We start from the raw sequence: 25,926 nt of genomic DNA, 5'->3' as shown, positions 1-25,926 counted from the left end.
ATGAGGTTCACACATGGATCATTAAGGGTGTTTCTCTACAGATAATGACTCCTCAGATAATTGTATTCTTCCTTTCCGCCTACCTTTGCAAATTGTTATTTCAATTTAATAAATTGTATGAATGCATATTTACACTGCTGAGGCTCAGTGAAGCTTGATGTAGAGTCATCTGATTCATGTCCACCTACCACCAACCCAAAGGGAAGAGCTCTAACCCATACTGACCCAAGCTGATACATCCACATAGTTCAGTGCAACACTGCTTGGAGATGTAGACTGGATTGCAGGTTACCCACCTTATCACCTAAGCACCTTAACCTAACCTTATCACTGTGTGTGGTGATAAAATTGTAAAATATTTTAAGTCCCTTGTTTTTCATTTTTCTGTCTTGGGAGTAGTGGTGTGCAGATACAATACAATGCTTTCTTTACTTGAGCACAAGCTTGAACATTACTTATTGGTACATCTTTCTGCAAAATGTCATCTTCGTTCTAGACCATACCTGAGTTTCTAGAGGAACCTATGTAGACTTACTACTTACACTGCCCAGTAGCTCAAGCATCTTCAGCTCTCATCGTACAATAAGAAATATTTCAGTCAGTATTTTAAACCTAGCATAGTATGGTGCAGTTATACTTATTACAATAAAGGCTGTGTTAATGATAATATATTCAAACTAGGCACATGCATAACCAATCATCTTTCTATTGCTAGATGTTTGCATTGCATTTCTAGGTGGGAAATAACAGATACAAAATTATGTAATCTGATGATTAAGATGAAAATGTCCAAAAGGATCAACCCTACTCACTAAGAACCACTTCTCATTCTTTGTTGTACTGACACAATTGAAATGAGATTTAGTAAAACTGAGAGGAGGCTGATGGCACTAATTTTCTGTGGGGGCTTTTAGAAACAATCCCCAACTGTACTGAATTAGGCCAAATCTATAGACATTGAGGACACATTGTACATGTCATTTTCCCAAATGCATTTAAAATTAGGTTACCAAGGGGGAGGGGAGACTTGAATTTTCAAATAGTGTGACTCACTGTGGATGGATTGTATTAAATTCTACTGTTTCACTTGTCATGTTATGATTTTTTTGATAAGAGCACTAAGAACACCTAGACAACACTTTAAAGCATTTATATAAAACAGGATGAATAAATTAAATACCTCAAGGTATGTCTTCAAACTTTCAATGACTTGATATAGGAGTGTGCTCTCAGAAAGCAAATGATGACAGGTGGAGACTTTCAGGAATAGTGTGGAGAGAAAAAAGCAAACAAAACCAAACATAAAAAGACTTCAGATAATACTTGTATCTCCAGCCTAGGAGTTGTAGATAGGAAAAGTCTTATCATTTTCCAAGCAATTAATGCTGAAGTCTCCCTGTTGTCTCTTCAGTGAAACCGTGTCTCTGTTTTTGCAGCAAAAGTATGTGGCGTGCACTTAAAAGACTGTATGGCTGTTGATTTAAAATGTTATGACTTGTGACTTTTCCCTTTTGGCGGAAAATAATCCATAAATGAGTCATTGGAGTAGAGTTATCGTTATAAGCATTAAATAAATTAAGAGCATCCAGAGGTAGGTGTGTGGAGAAACATTCCTGGGTGAAGACAGAAATCATGTGATCCAGGCAAGAAGAGCACCTCTTTGTAAAGTTGTGTAAGGAAGAATGTGTTAATAAAAATATTTATAGATCTGGTTATAGATAAGCATAACAAGAAGAAAAGTAGACCTGGGAGAGATATGAGCAAATGGATCGTGGGTGCTGCCTTGAGAATATGAAAGAGGGAATATTCTACTGGGTATTTTGTGTTTCTTTGTATTCCTGTGACCTTTAAAGTCAAACTCTGCTGTATTTGATCACTTTCTGTTCCAAAATATAACAGGTTATCTGAGATTATTTCAGTGAACCTTTGTAGATTTTACTTTAAGAAACTCATCCCAATAATATGGAACGTAACAGTGAAAAAAGTTTTTTTTTTTCCTCCTAACAGATGAATTCTGTTTCCAGTCAATTTAGTTTCAGAAAAAAAAGAAAATCATAGTTTTGAACCAGGGTGAATTTCATACATGTTAAGAAAATTTCTGGTTTTCTTTCGGGGACATTGTTTGTTTGTTTGTTTGTTTGCAGAACTGTCTTTAGCAGGAAGCAAAATATCCAGGTACTATGTTATTTGCTGCTTTGAATTTCTTAAAGTTCCTGGAATTGCATTATTGCATCTTGTGATGTTGCATGAGTACATATGGTACATTGTTGGGCTTCAGCTGGTCACACAACTATGCGTGTTATAAATTGAACCAGAATTCCAGTGGGTGTTGCACTTTGTCACCAATTCAAAGAAGATGACTTTTTAAAGGAGGTGTCTCATAGCTTTATTTGCTGTAGACCTCTGAAACTTTCACGTTTGCCAAAGGCAAACAATAAACCATTAGTTCAATGAATCCTGAACTGTTTGTTTAGAATAAAAATTTAATTTTTTTTTTTTAAAAGAGAGAGAGCAGAGAAGCAAATATATTTATTTATTTTCACATACAGCCTACATCTTTGTGTACAGACTCAGGAGAAATACAGAAATAGGAAGGATGATTCTAACTCTTCTTTGCACAGCTGAAGTCAATAACATTTTGAATTTAGACAGGAAGTTTAACATAGTTGTAAATGTAAATGTAAAACATATAAAATGCAATCAACTAATGTCAGATCCAATAAAAAGAAAAAAATAATCATCTGACTTCTGCAAGGCCATAGAAATCCTTTATACATAATCAATTTGTCAGTGCTTGTATGGCCCTAAGCATCAGACAAGACTGCCATTTTTTCATTTAAAAAATAACTCTGTTTATTAGGACCATGATTCCTGATATATATCAAATTTATTTCTTCTGTGTTGCAAGTACATTAGCATCTGATGACAAAGATATTATAAAATCCACCTCTCAGACACTGGCTACTGGTGGTCTTACGATAGAACTGAGGGGTCTCTTGCCTAAGGCTACTAGCAGAGCTAGATTATGAAAGACAGATGAAATGTGATGGCAAAAACACAGTCCCCACCTTTCTCATTCTCGCCACTGTGGAGCTGGCACTTCTCACTGCAGGTGTTATCTTTATGTCATGGCTATGAAATACAAGGATGCAGAAGTTGATCATCCAGACAGATTTCCCACCAAGCAAGAGAGCAGTGTATGTAACGAATGCACCAGAAAATAATATGTGATCATGGAGTTTTTAAAGAGAAAATTTTAACATAAGTCTGACCCAAGGCACCATAGCAAAATTTAACTAGGCTTTCAGATCCAAACTGCACAAATAACATCTCTCTGGAGTCACAGGTGTGGAAATTGCATGCCATTTCTGCACTATGGGAAATAACTGGATTAGCATGGTATAACACTGTGCATATCAACTGTTATTTGTTTTATTCATTTGTTAGAACTTAAGCCAGTGTTATGGAAGATCTGCAGTCTGGCAGAGGGAATTATATGAAATCTATTTATGTTATCACATGAATTGAGTCATTGTACAATTGGTGCAAGAGAGTTATATGTTACAGAAATATTCCCAAACAGATGAGCATTGTTTGACAATAATTTTAATTTGATTTATTTTCATTATTTATTTTATATTTACTTACTATATATAAATACACACATAAGTATGGACATACATGCCAACCCACACCATTATATTTAATTATACAATTACTGTCATTATCAATCTAGTACTATGTTGTATATTTTACAATAATTTCTCACATCCCTTGGACAAGGGGATGTAAAGACCTGGTTATAACTAGCAAAGAAAGCAGTAAGAGAGTAGAGAATGTTTCAGGTTGCCTAACAAATTCAGTTGTGGTTCCACACTTGTTTGATGAATGAATGGAAAGATTATTTGCTTATTTTGTTAGTATGCATATTTTAATTATTCATATTCTTCATGTTTAATTGTTCATAATTCTTCACCCTTAATTCTTCATACTTTAATTTTAATTCATTCAAAAGAAAATGGCCAAACTGTTGTCTAACAAGGAGTATCAAATAACACAATATGAGGAAGAAACCATAATAGAAACCCAGGTGTCACCCATTCTATATGAGTGCTCTACCAACTTGCCATGTGCTGATTTTTGTCTAATGAATATATGGAAAAGTGAGACAACTTAGATATGATAAATGGACTAAGCCAGACTAAGTATCCTCAGGGTATTCAGCTCCCTGAGCTGGAAGACAGGGATGGAGAGCTGAATAAAGCCCCCATAATCCAGGAGGAAGCAGTTAAGGACCTGCTATGCCACCTGGACACCCACATGTCTATGGGGCCTGATGGGATCCACCAAAAAGTACTGAGAGAGCTGGCAGAGGAGCTTGCCAAGCCACTCTCCATCATTTATCATCAGTCCTCGTTAACAGGGGAGGACCCAGACAACTGGAGGCTTGCCAATGTGATGCCCATCTACAAGAAGAGCTGGAAGGAGGATACGGGAACTACAGGATTGTCAGCCAGACCTCAGTAGCAGGGAAGATTTTGGAGAGGTTCATCTTGAGCTTGAGTGCTCACAGAGCATGTACAGGACAACCAAGGGATCAAGCCCAGCCAGCACGGGTTCACAAAATCCAGGTCCTGCTTGTCCAATCTGATCTCCTTCTACGACCAGGTGACCTGCCTAGTGAATGAGGGAAAGGCTGTGGATGTTGCCTGCCTGGAGTTTAGCAAAGCCTTTGACAGTGTCTCCCACAGCATTCTCCTGGAGAAACTGGCAGCTTGTGGCTTAGACAGATGTAGTCTTCGCTGGGTAAAGAACTGGCTGGATGGCCGAGCCCAGAGAGTTGTGGTGAATGCAGTTAAATCCAGTTAGTGGCCAGTCACAAGCGGTGTTCCCCAGGGCTCAGTTTTGGGGCTGGCCTTGTTCAATATCTTTATTGATGATCTGGATGAGGGGATCAAGTGTTTCCTCAGTAAGTTTGCAGATGACACCAAGTTGGGTGGGAGTGTTGATCTGTTGGAGGGTAGGAGGGCTCTGCAGAGGGATCTGGACAGGCTGGATCGATGGGCAGAGGTCAATTGTATGAGGTTTAAGAAGGCCAAGTGCAGGGTCCTGCCCTTCAGTCACGACAACCTCATGAAACACTACAGGCCTGGGGAGGAGTGGCTGGAGAGCTGCCCAGCGGAAAAGGCCCTGGGGGTGCTGGTTGACAGACGGCTGAACATGAGCCGGCAGTGTGCCCAGGTGGCCAAGAAGGCCAACAGCATCCTGGCCTGTATCAGATATAGTGTAGCCAGCAGGAGTAGGGAAGTAATCATGTCCCTGTACTCGGGCACTGGTGAGGCCACACCTCGAATATTGTGTTCTGTTTTGGGGCCCTCACTCCAAGAAGGACATTGAGTTGCAGGAGCATGTCCAGAGAAGGGTAACAAAGCTGGTGAGGGGTCTGCAGAACAAATCTTAGGAGCGGCTGAGGGAACTGGCGTTGTTTAGTCTGGAGAAGAGGAGGCTGAGGGGAGACGTCATCGCTCTCTATAACTACCTGAAATGGAGTTGTGGTGAGGTGGTGTTGGTCTCTTCTCCCAAGTAACTAGCAATAGGATGAGAGGAAATGGCCTCAAGTTGCACCAGGGGATGTTTAGACTGGATATTAGGAAAAAATTTCTTTACTGAGTGGTCAAGCATTGGAACAGGCTGCCCAGGAAGGTGGTGGAGTCACCATCATTGGAAGTGTTCAGAAAACATGTGGACGTGCACTTCAGGACATGGTTTAGTGGTCATGGTGGTGTTGGGTTGATGATTGGACTTGATGATCTTAAAGGTCTTTTCCAAGCTTAGCAATTCTGTGATTCTGTGACTCCCACATTATAGATATATTTTATTTGGAACATTTTTCTGGGGAAAGGAATAAAAGAAAAAAAAGAAAAATGGGAAATGCATCTTCTTATACACATTAGGCAGAGAAGACAATGCATCTCGGCCCATTCCTGTGTATCTGTAGGACATATTTTAATCAATGAAATTTTCATTATATAGATCTATATCCTTTAGTTGAAAAAGATGAACAGAGTAATGCGTAGCAGTGAATGTGTGAGGAAGAACATTTCGTTGCTTATACCTTTAAAGAGGCATTCCCTGAAGCAAATATTTTGTGGTTTAGAGAATTTTACTGAGAAAAAACAAACAAACAATAATTAGAAACAGAGCATCTACAGAGATTATGTGGTACCAAAGCTAATGGTTAGCCTAAGCAACCTAAACTGTCTTTTGAAGATGTACACTTTTCAGTTTCTGTATAACCCATTTGATAAAATATGAAGCAAATCCACACGATGTGAAGGAACAATCAGGACTTCATACCATTGCTCCTCTGACAAGACCCATAACCAGTGCTCTGTACCTGTACAGTATTGTACAAGTACCCTATAGCATTTAGGTAAAGCACTGAATGAGCAACCTTTCCAGATGATATCTAATGTTCAGTCCCAGACATCTTTTTGTGAATTGCAACTGCTCTCTTCCATTTCAGTTTCTTGTAGGATGGAGGTGCAGAGTTAGGGCTTCTGAGAAAATGTTTGCTTTGAAGGCTCCAAAGACGTTTTTTCTCATGTTGCAAAGGGTGCAGGCTGCTGTGCCCTTTTGTGGCTGCTAATGAGAAATCTGAAATGAAACTTGTAACTCTAATGAGTTTAAGAAAAAAAAACGCACAAAAACCCAACACAGACAGGTTAAAGTATTAGAGGTTAGAGCTTTTAAGGGAGGACAGGTCTTTTTGTTGATTTATCAGCTTGCTAAGATAACCCCCTAAAACCTACAAATCAGTAATGGTGATGGGTGTTAGAATTCTTAAGGAGACAACCCTCGTACAGAGAACACTGAAGTTTCCACAATAATAAATAAAGCTTCCTAGTTTAGTCAAGTTCTTTTATATTCCATTTCGAAAGTAGTCAGTGGTAAAACTGTAACTAAGTTCTGTAATGTATTATCCTAAAAAATACTAGTTTATGTTACACATTAAAAAGGCAGACAGAAGCTACACTGTGTTTTTCTAATGATATACAGACTTAAAACTAAGTGCCAAGCAATTTCTCACTCATGGGAACCAGACAAATCAGGGTAATAATGATAATCATGGAAAGTATAATAAAAAATAAAAACTAAGTTCAGAGGACATTTGACCAACACAACTGCAGGCAGAAGATAGATCATGCTTAGCAATGGCTGAGCAACTTTCTATCAAGTTTCTATTGGCTCTGACGGGTGCTTAAATTGAAGAGCACAACTCCTTTTTCCAATGAAGAAGGAACATGCATCTCTAAAGTAGTACATGGTTAAAATTTAGATACCTGAGTTCTAGGTTACAGTCCTAAACACACCAGTTCAGCAGTTGTCTATTCTTTTCCAGTTGACAAGATGGTACCCTAAAACTTCATAAGTGACAGGGTGTTTTATTTGTAAATCTCAATTATGACAGAGATGAGCAATGGAGCATGTATCTCTGGATCCAGATACCTAGACAGTCTTCTCTCCTTGTTATCCAAGAAGCTTGATACAGTGGTTATACACAAAATGCTTTGAATGCTCCCCTAAGAGATTAGTCTTAAGACAGAACATAGTGACAATTCTTTATTTTAAAACTAAAGAACAGAGTAACCTTTCCAGCCCCTTTAAAATAGTGTAGAGAAAATCTTTCCTCAGACCAAGAGGATACAAAACCATATATCTCAACACTAGTAAAGAGGATATTTTGGAAGGGTTATTTTTAATTCCTCCTGTTAAAGCTGTATCACTGGACAGAAGTGAATTCAGTGATGAGAGATTAGGGGGAAGAAACATGACTCTTTTCAGATGGAATGACAAAAGTTTTTCTTTATCCTCTCATCGCCATTTCTGTATGTTTTCTAAAAGATAATTTTGTGTATAATAGGGAAACATTCCTAAGAGTAAGGACCTATAATCTCTTTACTCTCAGGGTAAATACCTGCTCAGGAATTAAGAGAACCAGCTGTTTTCTGGGTTTTGTCCCAACTGTTCTTGAATTCTCCTCTGTATATCACCTAAACATCAAGAAGTGTTTGCATGTCCTGTACTAGCTTCTATTTCATTCTCCTTATGCCACTGTCTGGTAAGAAGAGAGATACAGATTTGAATTTTTTCAGATGGAAAAGAGATATGGATTCCCATTCTTGGAATGACTGCCTTATAGACTGGCCTATTGTATAAAGAAAAGAGCTTTTATTCAACATCTGTTGCTTTAGAACAAGTTGGTTGAAAACAAACAAACAAACGAAACAGGAACCAGTTTCAAGCATATAATGCATCTTGAGCATAGTTGGGAAAGATTCTTTGGGACAGCTATTCAGTGGAAAATAAATTTAAGACTCCCCATCTATAATTAAGTAGGTGACTGCTGGTAACTACACAATGAGAAGCATTGTGGTGCCATTCTGAGGTCCTAAGAGACCCTCGACGTGTTGAACAGACCCACTAATGGGATCAGACATCAAATTGTTCATTGCTGAAATTTCCTAAGAGTTAAAGCTAAAAAATCTTTAAAAGTCTAGGTTAAATCCAGTTCCCAAATGGATGGAAATGGAAATTTTGAAAAGAAAGTTCCCACCATGTGATAAAGGAAGTTGTCTTTGAATATTAAAGAGCTGAATCCAGTTCAATGCTGTCAAATAAAACCAAATTTTAAATAACAAGAAAATAACTACAGGAACGTGACAATCAATATTTCTACCTAACCAACAAGCTTTCAATTTACTGCTTAGCTAAGTAGGGCGATGAAGAAACCACACTTTACACCTGAAGCTATTCTACTTCCAATTTCCTTCAATGCCACTGGCATGAATCAGTTGCATGGTTAAAATCATCAGAGAAACAAGTTAAACGTTATTTTAAATGAAGGCTAAATATACAATTTATACATTATAGATCTCTTGTTATGGCTTTTACACCCAGGTATGTCTGAGACTGCATTTCAGGGAAAATTGATGCCACTTTTATGGGTATGTGAACCCATTATCAGTTTTTAAAATATTTTTATAGCAATGACTCAAAATCATTAGTCTATACTTTCTCTTAGCTATCTAATATTGTTGGTGGCCTAGAAAGCTGATCTCAGTTTGAACCTTTTTACATTTGAAGACATTTTTCTGTGCTTGCCTTATTATTTGTTTAGCCCACTGGCATGAATAAGCAGGATTTCCAGTGCTGGAAGCGTATGTACCAGCAAAGAGAGCTTTCTCTTATTGCTAAAAGTCAAGAAATAAGGGTGCCTATTCCCTGAAGGCTAGCAAGGTTTTTAATTAAATTCTCTTTTTAAAAAAGCAGAAAAGCCTCAGAGTAAAATATTATGATGCAAATAGTAAACACGGGGTTGTGGTTCTGTGTTCTCTACAGATATGCCAACAGTAATGATGTAAGATCTTCAGATGTGTATTAATCATAGCAATGCAGTCTGAGGAAATGGAGGAAGTCTCCAGCATCCAAGGAATGAGTAATGCCATGAATTGAAATCCCTACATGGGCAATCTATGAAATATAAGAAATTTGGTGTGGGGAGGGCTTTAATTAAAGTTGCTTCCACTAAGGAAAAAAGAAGTTTGTTGTCTGTGTCACAGCTGACCAAGGGTTGTTGCTTCACTTTTAAGACTCTGCCATCAACTTCTGCTTAGAAGCAAGAATCCACCAGTAGTTATTATCAATCAAATGCTGAAAAAACCACGTGAAACACTGTGTCTGTTGCACCTGAACTCTTTTAATTCTCTGAGATGTTTCCTATCATTGCTCATATACAAAGCCCGTTGATAAGTGCAGTATCCATGAAGTTTGCTAACATGGAGTTGTTGACTTCATCTTGAATGGTTCCTTTTCCCTGAAAAAAAGCCTGAAATGATACAACCAACTGCACTTCAACAACAAGCTTTTGATGTCCACAGATTCTGTGCCATCAGAGGAGAATTACTGAACAAAAGTCCTCTGATGGTTATTTGGCCTCCTACAGCTGTGCCTCTCTTAAGGACAAGATTTCTTGTCCATTCCTTGCCACCGAAAGCTGACAGCCTGTTCTTGAAACAGGTGAGAGAAAACACAAAGAATAAATTCAGGGACTATGGAGTGGATTTTGAGCAAAACTTTGACTGTCTGTTCAGCTCTATTGTGGTGTGCCTTGAAAACATTAGGAATTTGGAGGCAAGAAAATGAAATAGAAAACACTACCAACCTACTCAATGACCAGTTTAGGTTCTGCAAATCCCTCTTCAGTTTGTAACAGCTTTTTCTCTACTGTTTTCTCTAGGGCAGAAGAAACATTTTTCTTTTCCCAGGACACAGGAATAGATAAAATATTAATTCAGTACCTGACTTCCTTGCTCAATTGAAGTGTATATCAATTCACTGCAGGTAGAAAGGTATCTAGTCTGTCAGCTTGAAACTGTAGTTCTTTCTTTGGGACCCTCAGGAACAGAGTGTGTTTTTCAATGTCCATTAGAAAGGTGAGTGCTCAGATTTATACTTCATTTCACTTTTATTCCTCAAATCTGGAAACACAGCTCTGTGATTATGCTTTTCACTTGACTAAGAAACCCCAAAAATATTTGAATAAGCGAGATAATAAAATCTCTATATTTTACATTGCCTCTTAATACTAAAAATTTGCTTTTGATAAATAGCTTTTATTTTCATGTGGCAAGCATGAACCTAATAATAATAATAATAATAATAATAAATAATAATACTTACAAGTCTACATCTACAGGTAAGTCACAAGTTCAGTCGTCCTAATATTTGTTGAAAAGAGAGATACTTTGGACATTCATTTTCAGATCTTCACAACACTCCTTTTATCTCCCTTCTTAAACTAAAAAAGAAATAAGGAACAATGGTATGTAACTCTCCTCCCACCCTTCACATTGACTGAAATAAAGTCTATTGTGATCTTGTATTTTCCTCAAATCGGAGAGAAAAATACAACTTTTTTTTTTTCTTTTTCTCTTTTCTACTGCAATCAATCCAGCTTTGAGAAAATGTGCTGAATTGTAATTGTCACTTGTAACTCATTGTTTGCATAGATAATGACCTGGGTTTGTAAATCTTTCCTACCCTCTGGGTAATACATCCAAATCTTATGGCCACTAAACACTTAATTTACACCTTCAGGAAGTAAGATGAAAAGACGAGCTCAAGGAGTAATTTGTACAGGACAGAGACAATGGCTTTTTACCTCTTCATTGCATAATGTCAGGCCTGTAGCTGGGATTCAGGAAATCGAGCAGTATCTGCTGCGGTAGCTTGTGTTGACTCTCTTCATCCCAGGAAGGAGACCATGCTCTCCAGCTTTGCTGCTACTCTGATGGTCTATGCCTCTGCATGCAAGCTCGTGAGCTGTACTTACCCATGCAGTGTAAGTTGGCTACTCTTCTTGATATATTTCATTTGGGTAGAAACTTCATTATTCACTGAAGATGCTAAATTGAGTATCTCAAGAGAATGCAGCTTGGCACTCAGATCTCAGCTGAGCTGATGAAGATTTCAGGTTATAAAGTTATCTGGGTGTCATTAATACTGAACAAAGAAACATTGTTCTACTGTCATACTTCGTTTTCAGAGGGTATTTAGCTAAATTAAAGCACTTGTTCCATACTGTTGATGGATGAGAACTTTTGCCTTGCCACCAGTTGCTGACCAGCTGATGTCCTGTGCATGAAAATTGACTGCTTTTAGTTCTGTGCAATGTTGAGTCTTACAAAAGGTTAATCTGAATTTAGATTTACCATTGGAATCTCTGCTAAGTATTATGTGGAAGTGAGTTCCCTGGGTTAATTATCTCTTACAAGAATAACAACGCCAGTTTTAAAAGTGTTGTTTTTAAGTGTCAGACTAACATCCAGCACTTATTTTATAGAAATAAGTATACTAGAACAACTGGTGTACTTTCACTATATATCTTTTTTGTTTTCTGTTTCCTGGTCTAAACTCTCCTAAATTCTTAATCTCTACTTCCAGAAAATATACAGCCCACTCACAACAACCTGGTTATTGTTGTTCTCCTACAGAACTTCTATATTCATGCAGTTTTCAGTCCTTCTGTAATGACATGATCAAAACTGAAAAGAGTACCCAGGTCATGTCTTCATTCTCCAATCTGTAACAATGCGTAGAACTTTTTCACAGGGCCCCACTATGTGATGCTTTGCTCATAGTGCATTCTTTCCAGAAAGTGTTGTACCTCAAGTTTCGTACCTGCAGTTAGAAATGTATAGAAGTATCAATTTTCTTTTTGTGGTTATTGATATATAAGAAATTATAGTCTTAATGCATACAGCTTTTCACTATTATGTCTTATTTCTACTTAAAGTTTGGAATAAAATAGGTGAAAAAAGGGACAAAAACTTAAGGGTATGGCTATTTCCTGCATCCTGCTTCTGTTGACTTTGGCTTAAAAATGTTGCCTGCTGGTCTGGACAAGGGACTGAATCTCAAAAGCAGCTAGTTGACTGAGTATCTTAAGGGACTAAATCCCATTGACCTAAATATTTTCTTTCTGAAGTAGGGACTAACAGACTATTATGATAACAGATAAAAAGACAGTGTGATATTTTAAAATGGAAAAAAATATTCCTTCTGGACTGAGAGTCAAAGGCATTTTTTCCTCCCATCCCTCCCTGCATGAAGTTTAAGTAGTCGGATTTTGTGTATGGGGACTCCAGGTATTTTGAAGTAACAGAATTTATTGCCACAAGCAGTGGGAAAGTTACAAGGGTGCAAAGCTTCTGGTCTGCCTGTCACTTCTTTGATTGAAGATTTCAGGCTAACAAAACCTGTACTAGAATAGATGTTATTATATTGGAAGTATCTGAAGGTTTGATAAAGCATCACGGACTCATTATACTAGGAGTCCACTCACATTTATGGAGGAAACAAAAAACCTCATTTCCACACAGAAATTACAAGGGAAGTATAAAATGAGAAAGAAAAAAAAAAGCAGATTCAGTAATCTATCTTGCCTGCTACATGTGTTAATAGCACATAGCACCAATTCATCTTTTTGTTTGGGATTGCCTTATTCCCTTCCATGGTTCCCAAAAGGAATTCATCAGAGAGCTAACATGCGCTATTAAGATACAGAGACTCTCATGCGAGCTCTCCACACGCATCTGAATCATCCCACCTCTCTGGTGGCTGTAGCGCATTGTATATTACAAATAATTTTATGTTAACTGGGACCTACTAAGTCTGACAAATTAGATGTATTTAATACACTTGCCTTAGGGAATATATAAAAGATAATGTGTTTTTAATATTTTTGAAAATAATTCCCAGTTCTCAAAACTCTGACAGAATAATTTTCTCCACTTTTTCTGGCAATTGCATTTTTTTCTCGTGGCTCTAGTTGCAGAGATTTTGAATGGAAACAAGAAAGCACAGATTTATACCTCAGCAATTATGTGATGCCAGTAAGCTGTAATCTTCCTGGAAGAAGAATGGATGAGCAATAAGCATTTGAATCTAGGCTACCTCCTTTTTTCCTGCTAAACACCTTGTTGGCATGCACAGACAATTGCTGGGGAAAAAAAAAAGAAAAGAAAGAAAAAAAGGAAAAATGAAACAACTGAAAAACCAGGATAAACCAGAATTTATTCTTAAAGGCATCACAGCCCTATCAATATGCATGACCAGCTCAGCACACACCAGCAGGGCTGCCAGCCCTGTATGCATTCTCAGTATGGTAGATCAAGGAAGAACATTTTGACCAAGACTACTTGATAGTTTTCACTACAATCTCCCTAGAAACAGAAAAGTATCCTTAAGTCCACTGCAGTGTAGCAGATCACACAATCAATCTGGGCTTGCATTTTTGTGTTAAAATTTAGTTCTATAGATTTAGATCTATCTGTTGCTATTCTAGCCACTACCTTCAGGGTTTTTTTAGGCATTCACAGGTACTCATCCTCTTCTCTCCAAATGTTTGATGATGTGTCTTTAGAGAAAATGACTGAAATTAAATGGCTGCTGCAAGCAAACTGGAAAGTATTTCCTAAATCTTCTTATAGACAATCCCTGCTCCTACCTTTTTTAACATAAAATCTCTCTGCTGGATGTTTTATTTATTTTTTCTCTTTTTTCCTTTATTTTCATTTTTCTTGGAAGAAAAAATGACACGAGGAACTTAAACTGAGTATATCAATTGTTTCTAACAATGGTTAATGGCTGGGTGAAGGCTTATAGATAACTGAAAAGTTATTTCTCCAAGGAATGTAGCTAAAAGCAAAGGGATCATTTTAAACCCAAGCTTCAAGACTTGATATCTCAGTAGAATTTTAGTGAGCCTTAAATGGTCTATGGAATGTATATAACCCCTCTTCCAAAATTATTATCATTCAGTGCCATTCTTGTGTTCTCCTACTACAAGTTAAGCTATAACAACTTCTACAAGTAGATGTAAATCAGTGAAACTATAATTATGGACTGTTTTTTGCTATGGTTTTTCTGCTGTAAGTGTCGTGTTGTCACTTTTTGATACTCTATATCAATGGTTTTTTTTAAATATTTATACTTTTAGCTTGTTTTTTTAAATTATGTAGTCTATAGTAACAAAAGTAATCAAACCTCAGGAGTTTTCAATTGTCCTCCAAGAGTCTTTCTGAAGTCACCTGAAGAAATTTCAATGTCTTAAGTATTGCCAGACAACAGTTCAAGGTCAAAAACACAAAGAAAGCAGAGTTTCCAGAGGAATTCTGCAAACTTAATCTTAAAATTTTTTTTCACTCGTTTCTGTCCATCCTTTACTCTTATTCAAAGATTATCACTGATGTATGATGTATGATGTATGATGACCTCATAAATTACCAAAATAGTTACATGGAAAACAACGCTCTTGTGTTATTAGGAAGAGATGAGGATCTAAACTTGATGAATGTGTTATCATGACATGAACATATCAAGTGTTTGACTTAGCATGCCTTTTATTTGAGGTAATGTGACATGTACCCTGCCAAATAGTAGGTGGTTAATATGAAAAATATCTTCAGGTGGAAACATTTCTCAGACTTCAATAAGAGCTCCTGCAACATCTGCAATTTCATGGGCTAAGCCTTGCATATTTCTACCAGCCAGATATAATTGACACAAGGCTTCAGGTGGGAGAAAGGCAGCAGGCAGTGACACTATGCTCTAAATTGAGGCCCTGAAGCGAGAAGAGAAAGAGTTATAGTCATGTCTAAACGGTGACATACGTGCCTAAGATGCTAGTAGCCCAGTACTCCTGTCTTTCACACTGATATGAAATATAACTGACTGCACTTGAATAGAAAAACAGTGAAAAGCATGACATAGGCATGTCTTCACTAGGAGTTAGAGGCAGTGATAAACACCCACAGGTTACCATCCTGCTTTAAGATTCCTCTTACCCAAAAAGTCAGACAGCAAAACCTATTTGATTTGCCTGTTCTAAATGATGCTGCATGCACTTGTACGTGGTGTATATAACATAATATATAATATATTACATACTATTTGTTGTTTGTTTTTCAATGGCAATAAGCAAATTTATCTTGGATCTTTTTCCACTGTATAGAGAGGAATTTAGCTAGCCACCTCAGTACATGGGGATAATTGTGAAAAGGCATGAGAGTGTAATCATTAATCGTATGACTAGTATTGGTGGAGCATGACAAAATGCAGCCTCCTTCCAGGAGAACATAACTGCCTAAAAGGTTGAATTTCACTGGAAACATTAATTTTCAAAAAAACCCCACAAACCCAAAGCCTATAAAAGAAAAATCACATCTTGGAACTCAAATCTGAATGCCTATTTCTTTAAAGTATTCAGTCTGTTTAAATAAAGTTACTAACCCTTTGCCGGAAAAGTCAAACACAACTTTTACTTGCCCTATCAAGATGTCTTGCACTGATCATACCAACTGAATTTTATGACAAAATTCTTTAGTCTCAAGACTGCTTTACTATATTTTAAATGTGCCCTTTTAAATAAACTGCCTTATTCTTCTAACAACTCCAGAAGACCTAGGAAAAGATGAGGAAAAATATCGTATTCACTAGACACATTTATTTTTTTATGTGACAGAGCTACATTTATTTAGAGAGCATGGCCCAGCCACTTGACCTCTCACAGATAGTCCTTGAGGTTTATGAACCAAAGAGAACAATTAACAACTCAATTGCCTATAATAAATTAGCAACAAATTGAATTGTTATAATCTGTATTTATATTAGAGTCAATATTTCTAACTGCTGTGCTCCAGTGAAAGTTCTGCAATATTTACAGTATAGCCTTTTATGCCAAAAGCACTACACAATTCTTACATGAAGAGCAGTAAATGTGAGGAAAAATATAATCAAAAATAAAATTCATAAAAATAAAAATAGAAAGTTTCAAGGTAATAGTCATAATAAGCTAGTACTGCGTATGATGAAACACATTATCTGCACCCTTGAAATATATTGCAGCTATGTAAGACATTAATAACCTCATGCACGCTTCCTTATGATATACAATGCATCAAATAAATCAAAATGATTTTTCTGTGATAGAGCCAGCTATATTATACCTAGAGGTAGTCAATTAAGCAATAAGACATGACACTGGGTATATTGCACTAATTCATCTTGAGCTCAGTCATGAAAGGTGTTGAGTTATCTCTCTCAAGCTTTCCTCTACCCTCTCCCAGGACTTTTAAGTGGAAGTTGAAGCTATTCAGTACCTCACAGGATTAAGCCCCCAATAATTTGCATTTTGATCTCATGTATTCTTAGAGAATTTTTCCAGATACTTAACTAGCAGCTTCAATTCAGTGCCTGGTTTTGACTGCAAACTTATGAATTATCTTCAAAGCATTAACCACTCATCTTTGTGTTTGGTTTGAGTTAGAACTATATATTTCTCAAGAATAAACAAGGTTAAAAATATGAGAGATGTATGCTTGTCTGCTTGCTTGTAGCTACTGAAATATTCACTGAAATAGTTTCAAGGTAAAGGAGTAAAGATTTATAAAACAAGATAAATATGTGTGAGACTGTTTACCCTTTTTCTAACTAACCTCTTTTCCTGATTTTTATTGATACATATGTATTTACGTTATATGACTGCTGATGCGTATGGCTTACCTTGCTTTAAAGCCAGGGTGAAACTGCTTCAGATCTCAATTTACCAGAAAAGCCTGTTTCAAAAGCTAAAGGGCTGGAAAGGACTGGGGGAATTCGTGTGCAGGAAGAAATGTACTAGCAGTCTGAACAGAAAAGCTGCACAGCTATCCCTTCATCATTTAATAAAACTGTGGCTATGTGAACTGTGACGTTACTTTTCTCTCTCTTTCTTTTTTGTAAACGGGAGGTCTGCCTGTTTCTGGGTGGAGATAGCTCTCAAGTCCCTTTAAGTCCTATGTTGTGTGGTTCTGTGCCTGCTAATGTAGTTTATACCATCTGCTAACCAAGCTGAACCCCACATACCTGGGGTCCTTGGCCATAATGTGGATGCTGGTAGAAAAAAATTTGTGGATGGAATGAAGTTTTCTCTAAGTCCTTAAATATCATTTGTCTATTCAGGCAGCTGCAAATGCTTCAATTTCTTCTCACTGTTGATAACCTTTTCTACAAATGGCCTAACAAATCAGACTGGAGGAATATTATGGCAGGGACCAGAACACTACAGAAAGTATTTCTTGGTATTATATCCTGTATATTTTAAATATTACGTACTCTCTATCAGACTAAGAGAAACTAACAAGTAGTTAACCATGGAGATGATATAGAGGTAGGGAGAAACTATCTAAAGGAAGATCACTGTGAGTGAAGAAGTAAATGCCACCTGTGGATGATATAACAATATGTATTCTTACAATTAATTTTACGAGAAGACAAGCAAAATGTCCTCATAGTCCAAGTGCAGAGAAGACTGACAATTCAACTTTTGTAAAAATCATCTGTATTTTTTACATACTAAATTAAAATAGTTATATAAATATTGAGCCTCTGAGACAATTGCTATGAAATAAATGTAGATAGAGGAGCTGGATTACCATGTACAGGAATGTTTTGGTTATATTCAGGCCTTCTTAAGGGCGTTTAGAAGTCTAAAAAACCTGACCTAACCATTCTAATTTTCACTCTTCTTCACTGCATAAACTAAAGATGTTGTAATGAAGTGTTTGGATATGTCCTCCAAAGATATCACGAAAACTCCCATCATCAATATCCCATGACTATTTTCATGCTCAGTTTATGAAGCTAATTAAAAACTTCTGGTTGAAAAAAATCATTATCGAACTCTGGAATAAATTTGCCAAAATAATAATGTTCATATTGTCAAGACATGCCTCATGATACCACAGAAGATAGTGATAATTACCAGATCTAACATTTATTTGGTAGCCAGAGAAACTCTGTTTCAGCCATTCAAATGTTGCCCATCTATGCCAGAAGGAAATACAGCCCAAGTCCCCATCCTACCTAAATTTCTGCAGCAAATGAGGTTATATAGTATTAAAAGAGAATTACAAGTTCACTAGGCATTACTACCTTTAAGTGTCAAAGATCAAATAGTTGTAAGAAGGAGCTGCAGGCCATGTCAGCATTGCTATTTTGCTTCTCTCTAGGCCCTGTAAGAACTTATTTTCCTTTAGTGCTCTATTGTACTGATAAAAAGATAAATCTCTTGTCACAGTCCTTTTTATAAAAAAATAAAAAAATTTCTAGTGCCACCTATTGGTACAATATAAAAACATCTAACAAGCAAATTGGCTCACCACATGTAGAATAGAAAGTGGAAAATACAACCTGTTGAGTATCAGAGAAGAAAATATATCTGTTTACTATGATTTTTTAAATTGTCTTCTTTTTTGAAAAGAAATATTTTAAATATTTATGAAAGGAAAAACAGTTCTGATACAGTCAGTGTTTAGCAGGAACATAAATCCTCTCCTGCTTCACAAGACATTTAAGGAATAAAACAGGAGTTCAAAATTAAGTCCATTCATATGTTCAGTTGAATTAGGCTAATATAGAACCAGCATGGTTGTTGATAGGAGGGATGAGAGGAGGAAAACTTCTCAGGAACAATCAATGCAACATAATCAATAGTAAAAGAATGAAAAGTAATAAGCTACCAAATACAGCTCAGTATCTACTTTTTTTATTTCTTGCTGTGGGATGCTCTCCTGATTACAGAACAAGTAGCCAACAAAATTCAAAACACTTACAGAAATTAAACAATCATTAGTATCTTGCAAGGGTTTCTTCACTCCAAACCACTGCTGTCTAGCCTTTAAGATTCTAGTCATAACAGCTATTTCTTCTTCCTTTACAGTTGAAGCAAACACAGTGCCTTCTGAGGGCAATTCATCTCACCAGTTGCGAACAGCTTATCTTTGTATGGAAAGAATTACCTTCTTGAGATAACTATCTTTCTTCATTGAGCACAGAAGACGACTAGATTACTAGCTTGGACTAGATATGTAACTTTGAGATAGCTAATGGTAGATGAAACCTACTGCTGGAATGCAGGTATAAAACTAAAAAAAAAAACAAACCCAAAAACCCATCACCTTCATTAAGTAAGGTATTTAAGTACATGCCTATGTTCAAGAAAGGGAACAGCTATACCAAATTCATTTGAATTGTTCATTAAAGATGTTGGAAAAGAAAAGGAAATATTATTGACAGCAAGTTTCCAATTGTTTTCATTCAACAAAGTTCAAATTGAGCTCATTGTCATTTTCCTGAAAGCATTCACGACACATTATCAATGTTGGTATAAACTGTTTTTAAATTATTTATTTAAGTCCGTTCTTAGTTAAGGAAGAAAAAAAAAATCATCAACCATTTAAAAAAATTCCTTTACTTTGATTTCTACAAATATTGATCAAATTTTGAGGTAAAACATATCTGGAAGAAATCCATGCTTGCACAGGATATTTTTGTTTGGAACTGAAGCCAGATTTTAATGGAGGGAATTTTCATATGAGACACTTCAGTCATCTCTATTGCTTATACCCTTGAAACTCAGCACTAGTAAATAATTTTACTGCATCAGGGTCTGAACCTAAAGCTCTATGTAGGAATTCATATCTAGAAAAAAGCCCAATGGCAAAGCCAATTAATAAGTATTTCAACCACTTGACATAAGAAGGACAGATGGGAATTAACACAGTACGTTAGGACTTTAAATTCTGCTTTCATTTTTTCAATCTACTTTTCATAAACCAGATTTGTACTTTGATCCTCATTTAGATTTACTTGGTCACCTGTTCCTGAAATACAATGATTCTTTTGGTTATTTAAAATATCATTGTCAGAAAAAGAGCAAATGAAAAAGCATTATCAGAAGAGGAACATTTGTAACAGAAAACATGAATTAACAGAAGCCACCAGGATGAAGGTAGAGAACACGGACCAGAAAGACAAAGTGGAAAAACAGAGAACAAGAACCAGGCCGGTGGAAAGAAACAGGGCTGGAGAATAACAGCCTGTTTTCTCTCCCACTAAAGTCAGTGGGGAAAGTCCTATTGACTTAAAAAGGAAAAGATCAGACCATCTTTACAGCACGTGTTTATTCTGATGTCGAGTTGGTATTCATGCTTCTATTTAAGTCTAAGTCCATGACGTAGTGCTCCCTTCATTTTACCTAGTGTCTCCTTCTCCTCTGCATTCCTCTGTGCCTTTTGTTTTCTCCTCATGAATGCTAGCTATGCTGAATTAAGTTACACTGATGTTTGTATATTTGATTAAAAGATAGTTGTCTGAGTTATTTGAAGTGGTGCTAGGAAAAAGACTTCATTGTTCAAGGGTTATTATTACTCTGTCTCACGCTCTATTTCTCTCTTTCTCTCCTAAGGTACTGCAGTGCCTATAATGAAGTGAATCCAAATGACTACTTTGAGACTGGCAAAGAACCTGACATGCACGCAAAATATTCTTTTAACATTGGTCTGAATGAATCATCCAATGGGATTTCCTATTTCATTTATGGGATTTGATTCTCCCATGTGTTTTTCTACTAATCTGATTGTACTGATGCAAAATCAGAAGCACTGGTGAAAAGGCTGGCATGCTTTCAGCCTGAAGAACTTCATAAAAAATTCCAGAGAGGATGAACTAGCCTCTCTAGTAATGGGGGGTAGTAATGGGGGGTAGTAATGGGGGGTAGTAATGGGGGCAGTCTGATGCAGTATTAGCAAAATGGAAGGGATTAGCACCTGTAGGGCAGATTCCCTTCCTTGTGCCTTTTTTCACTATAGAAATGAGAGAGGGTGTGGTCTTCCCTCAGTGGATGTAAAGGTTGTGCAGCTGTGTGGCTGCTTGGCACGTAAGTTTCTCTTTTCTTTATACTGATTCAACTATCATAAGTAACAGGTAGGTTAAAGCCTCTGCTACAAAGCACTAAATCAGATGATGATGGTTTTTTAGTAAAAGAAAGCTCAGGGAAAAATTCACACAATTTAAGGTTTTAATATAACCTGTGAAACTCAGGATGACATTTAGAGTGTTCCTCTTTATTGTTTTTTTAACAAATGTCGCAAAGAGTGAAGATAGCAGAGAAGCCCGAGCAGTGCTATCACCAGATCCTGACAATATTTTCTCTGGAATGAGCTGCATTTTTTTCTGTTATGTTGTGATCAGTATTTTCTCCTACCTCCAGCACTTGTTTCTCAGTCTTTCCATCAGCCTTCCTCATTCTGTTCCCTTAACACGTTTTCCTCCTTTTTTTAACTTCCTTTGTCCTCTCCCTGTTTCATACCATGTCTTTGCAATTAAACACTTTTAAAAAAACATTTCCAACAAGAAAGTAACATGATGTTGTTTCAAGTGAACTTATCCCTCTTTTTGAATGTTTTGACTTTTCTTCCCACTCCCTGCAACCTTTTACCAGATAAGCTTCAGGGCTGGAGCAATGACAGTATTTCTGTGTTAGATCACAAGCATGGACTTGGGCATGCTTTTGAAACAAAACTGTGACCGTTAATTCTGGGTGGAATTATGCCTATAACAGAGGAAAGGCTTTTCAGCTGTCGTGTACCTGCAGTTTTGAGTGTGTAACCATAACAGGGGTAGGCTCAATGTAAGGAAGGATAGGAGAGGTACAACCCTCAGCTTGGGATGTTGCTAGAACTATCAGCTTAAGCCACCTCCAACCCGCAGGCAATAGCGTGGGTACACCACCACCAGAGGACATCGGCCTTGTTAGCAAAAGTACAGAATAACATAACTGCAGATCTTGGCATAGGACAATTGTGGCCGAGCCTGAAAGGATCCAAATGTTGATTAACGTCTTCATGACCACTGAAGGAAGAGGCAATAAACAATAATAACGTAACGCTAATTGTCATGGTGTTTTAGGGTGGCCAGTTCTAAATTTTGTTCCAGTTACATTTTTTACTCACTGACGCTGTAGTATAAAATATGAGCATAATCATACTGGAAAGCTGAGTGCAGGCTATGCACATTTAAGTCCTCCATAAGTTTTAAAATGATTGAACAGAAAGATGTAGAATTTTAGCTGCTTTTCAACATATTCTAAAGCTAGGATTTCTGACCATGTGCCCTTTCCTTCCATTGTGCTGACATATAGTGCAATAGGAAGAGTAGGGTAGTCTAGATAATTAGAAGCAAATTATTAAGATACTGGGCCCCTCACTAAAAGAAGGATACTGAGTTGCTGGAGCATGTCCAGAAAAGGGCAATGAAGCTGGTGAGGCGTCTGGAGAACAATTTTTATGAGGAGCGGCTGAGGGAACTGGGGTTGTTTAGTCTGGAGAAGAGGAGGCTGAGAGGAGACCTTATCGCTCTCTACAACTGCCTGAAAGGGGGTTGTGGCGAGGTGGGTGTTGGACTCTTCTCCCAAGTAACTAGCAATAGAACAAGAGGAAATGACCTTAAGTTGCACCAGGGGAGGTTTAGATTAGATATTAGGAAAAATTTCTTTACTGAGAGAATGATAAAACATTGGAAAGGGCTGCCCAGGGAGGTGGTGGAGTCACCATCACTGGAAGTATTCAAAAAAACGTGTGGACATAGCACTTCAGGACATGGTTTAGTTGGCATGGTGGTGTTGGGTTGATGGTTGGACCTGATGATCTTAAAGGTCTTTTCCAATCTTAATGATTCTGTGATTCTATGATTTGTATGTTTTGAAGGTACACATATGGAAATATATGCCATGTTATAAGGTATGTATTTCCTTATACATGGAAATACATATACATTTCCTTATAGGTTTCCTCCTACATGGAGGAGATTGGTGAGTAGTGGCTTCACATTGTTGTAACTGGGTCTGTCTACCAGAGCCATCAGGGGAAATTCACGTCTCTGGAGGATAAAAAAGTCTGTATATACTGCAATAGTTAAAGAGTATTGACCCGAGAAAAGCAGTCAAGTAGGATGAAAAAAAGGTTCACAGTATGAACAACATACTTAGGACACAGAGACTAAGAATACTTTGCTTCTAACTTAAAAGGAAAGAAGAATTTTGCATCACTCCTTTCTTTGCCTCCCACAAAAATTATAATAGTTCATTCTATGGGGTTTCTACCAGGCAAAATACAGTTGAAAGATTCCAGAATAGTTCTAACAGTGGAGACTACTAAGTCCTAAGCTATTTCATTTTTGCAATCAATGCCTGGTCTGATTACAGGGTTTTAGATTTGAATCACCATAACAAGGTCAGAATTACAGACACTTTGCAGAGCTACAGTTCACTTCCACATTCTCTTTCTATCTTTAAACTCTAGGACAGTCATAGAATCTTTGGGTTGGAAGGGACCTTTAAAGGTCATGTAGTCTTTTAAAGGTCATCTAGTCCAACCCCCCTGCAATGAGCAGGGACGTCTTCAACTAGATCAGGTTTCTCAGAGCCCTGTCCAACCTGACCTTGAATGTTTCCAGGGATGGGGCATCTACCACCTCTGTTTTAAAACCATGGTTTAAAACCATTACCCTTTGTCCTATTGCAGCAGACCCTGCAAAAAAGTCTGTCCCCATCTTTCCTATAGGCTGCCTTTAAGTACTGGAAGGCTGCACTAAGGTCTCCCTGGAGCCTTCTCTTCTCCAGGCTGAACAACCCCAACTCTCTCAGCCTGTCCTCAGAGAAGAGGTGTTCCATCCCTCTGATCATTTTGGTGGCCTTCCTCTGGGCCCACTTCAACAGATCCATGTCTTTCCTGTGCTGAGGGCTCCAGAGCTGGACACAGGACTCCAGCTGGAATCTCAACAGAGTGTAGTAGAGGGGCAGAATCACCTCCCTCAACCTGCTGGCCATGCTTCTTCGGATGCAGCCCAGGGTACAGTTGGCCTTGTGGGCTATGAGACCACATTGTCAGCTCATGCCCAGCTCTTCATCCAGCAGTACCCCCACGTCCTTCTGGGTAAGGCTGTTCTCAATCCCTTCATCCCCCAGCCTGTACTGATACCAGGGGTTGCCCCGACCCAGGTGCAGAACCCTGCACTTGGTGTTGTTGAAGTTCATGAGGTTCACACAGGCCCATTCCTCAAGCTTGTCCAAGTCTCTTGGGATGGCACACACTCCCTCAGATGTGTCAGCTGCACCACTCAGCTTGTTCTCTGCAAACTTGCTAAAGGTGCACTCAATCTCACTGTCTATGTCATTGATGAAGATATTAAAGAGTACTGATCCCAGTATGGACCCCTGAAGGATGCTACTTGTCACAATGCTAATGGCAGGTGTAGTCCTAAAACTGGGTCAAGATTAGGTGTCTGTGATGTACAGAGGGAGTTCACACACACTAAGTAGAGAAGGAAAATTAATGTGCTTTCAAATAATACTCGACATTTTTTAAACTTTATAATAGTTTTCCCAGTAAATGTTAAGTTCAATTGATTTTACATACATCAGCATATTGATGGCACCTTAGCTTTCCCCTCTACAAAGAGACACACTTTGCAACATAAACTTTCAGCTTAGTGAATTACAAACTATAATTTTTTTTTTTAATTTTTGTTTTAAAAACATCAAAAGACAAAAATCCTGTGGGAAAATATGCCCCGTTCCATAACTCCTTTCTGTCGCTAAATAGAACGTTAAACCTCTTCAATGCCATTATAAGGAGCTTTGCTTCTCAGATGCATTAACCCACCCACTTCCTTTCCATATGCTATTGTCATCCCCTTTGAGGTTTATTTCCCTGTTTGTCCTTTTCAAATGCTAGCATTTGTAAAAAGGGTCTTTCAAAGACATTGTGCTCAAGCCTTGGTGGCAAAGGGTCTTCTCATCCATACAACTGCCTACACTTCTTTCACTCTTTTTGAAAAGGAATCTAAAAAATAACAAATATTAAGCTGCTAGAATGGACTTTGTTTTAAAGTGGCTTCTTTGTTTCCCTCCAGCAGTTCAAAAAAAGGGTTGTTTTCCAGGGAAGGTATTCCTCCTACTGAGGTTGACAACAAATTCTGCCTTTAAAACAGATGTCAGTAGAAGTTGACCTAGACTGGTTTCTACAGCTCAAGGATGTATTGTATAACTATGTAGCCCAAGATAGGTCTATGCAAAACTTCATGGGAAACAATAGGAAAATATTGGTCTTTTTTTTTTTTTAATATAGAAATGGAAATAATTGTATGCCTATATAGCACTTGCACATTTCTTTACTGTATGTAAAAGCCTGGAAACTTCAGTATATATATGCTTGTAGGAGCCACGTCAAGTATTTCATAGGCTGGATTTGCAGCTCAGGTAAAGCAGTGCAAATCAAGAGTAATTCCATTACAGATAATTAAGTTATTATACCAGTATAAGCCCGGAAGAAGTGTGTGAAGATTGGAACCCTGTAATTACATTTGTTTCCAGAACAGATAGAGCATCATTGATATTTAGAAGGACATTTTTCAATAAATTATTACCAAATGAAACAGTGCAAAGAAAAGAAGCTTACAATACATCATGTCTGTAGATCTGTT

Source organism: Phaethon aethereus (assembly GCF_964289735.1).
Source record: "Phaethon aethereus genome assembly, chromosome: 3".
NCBI classification, from domain to species: domain Eukaryota; kingdom Metazoa; phylum Chordata; class Aves; order Phaethontiformes; family Phaethontidae; genus Phaethon; species Phaethon aethereus.
This window is presented reverse-complemented; position numbering follows the sequence as displayed.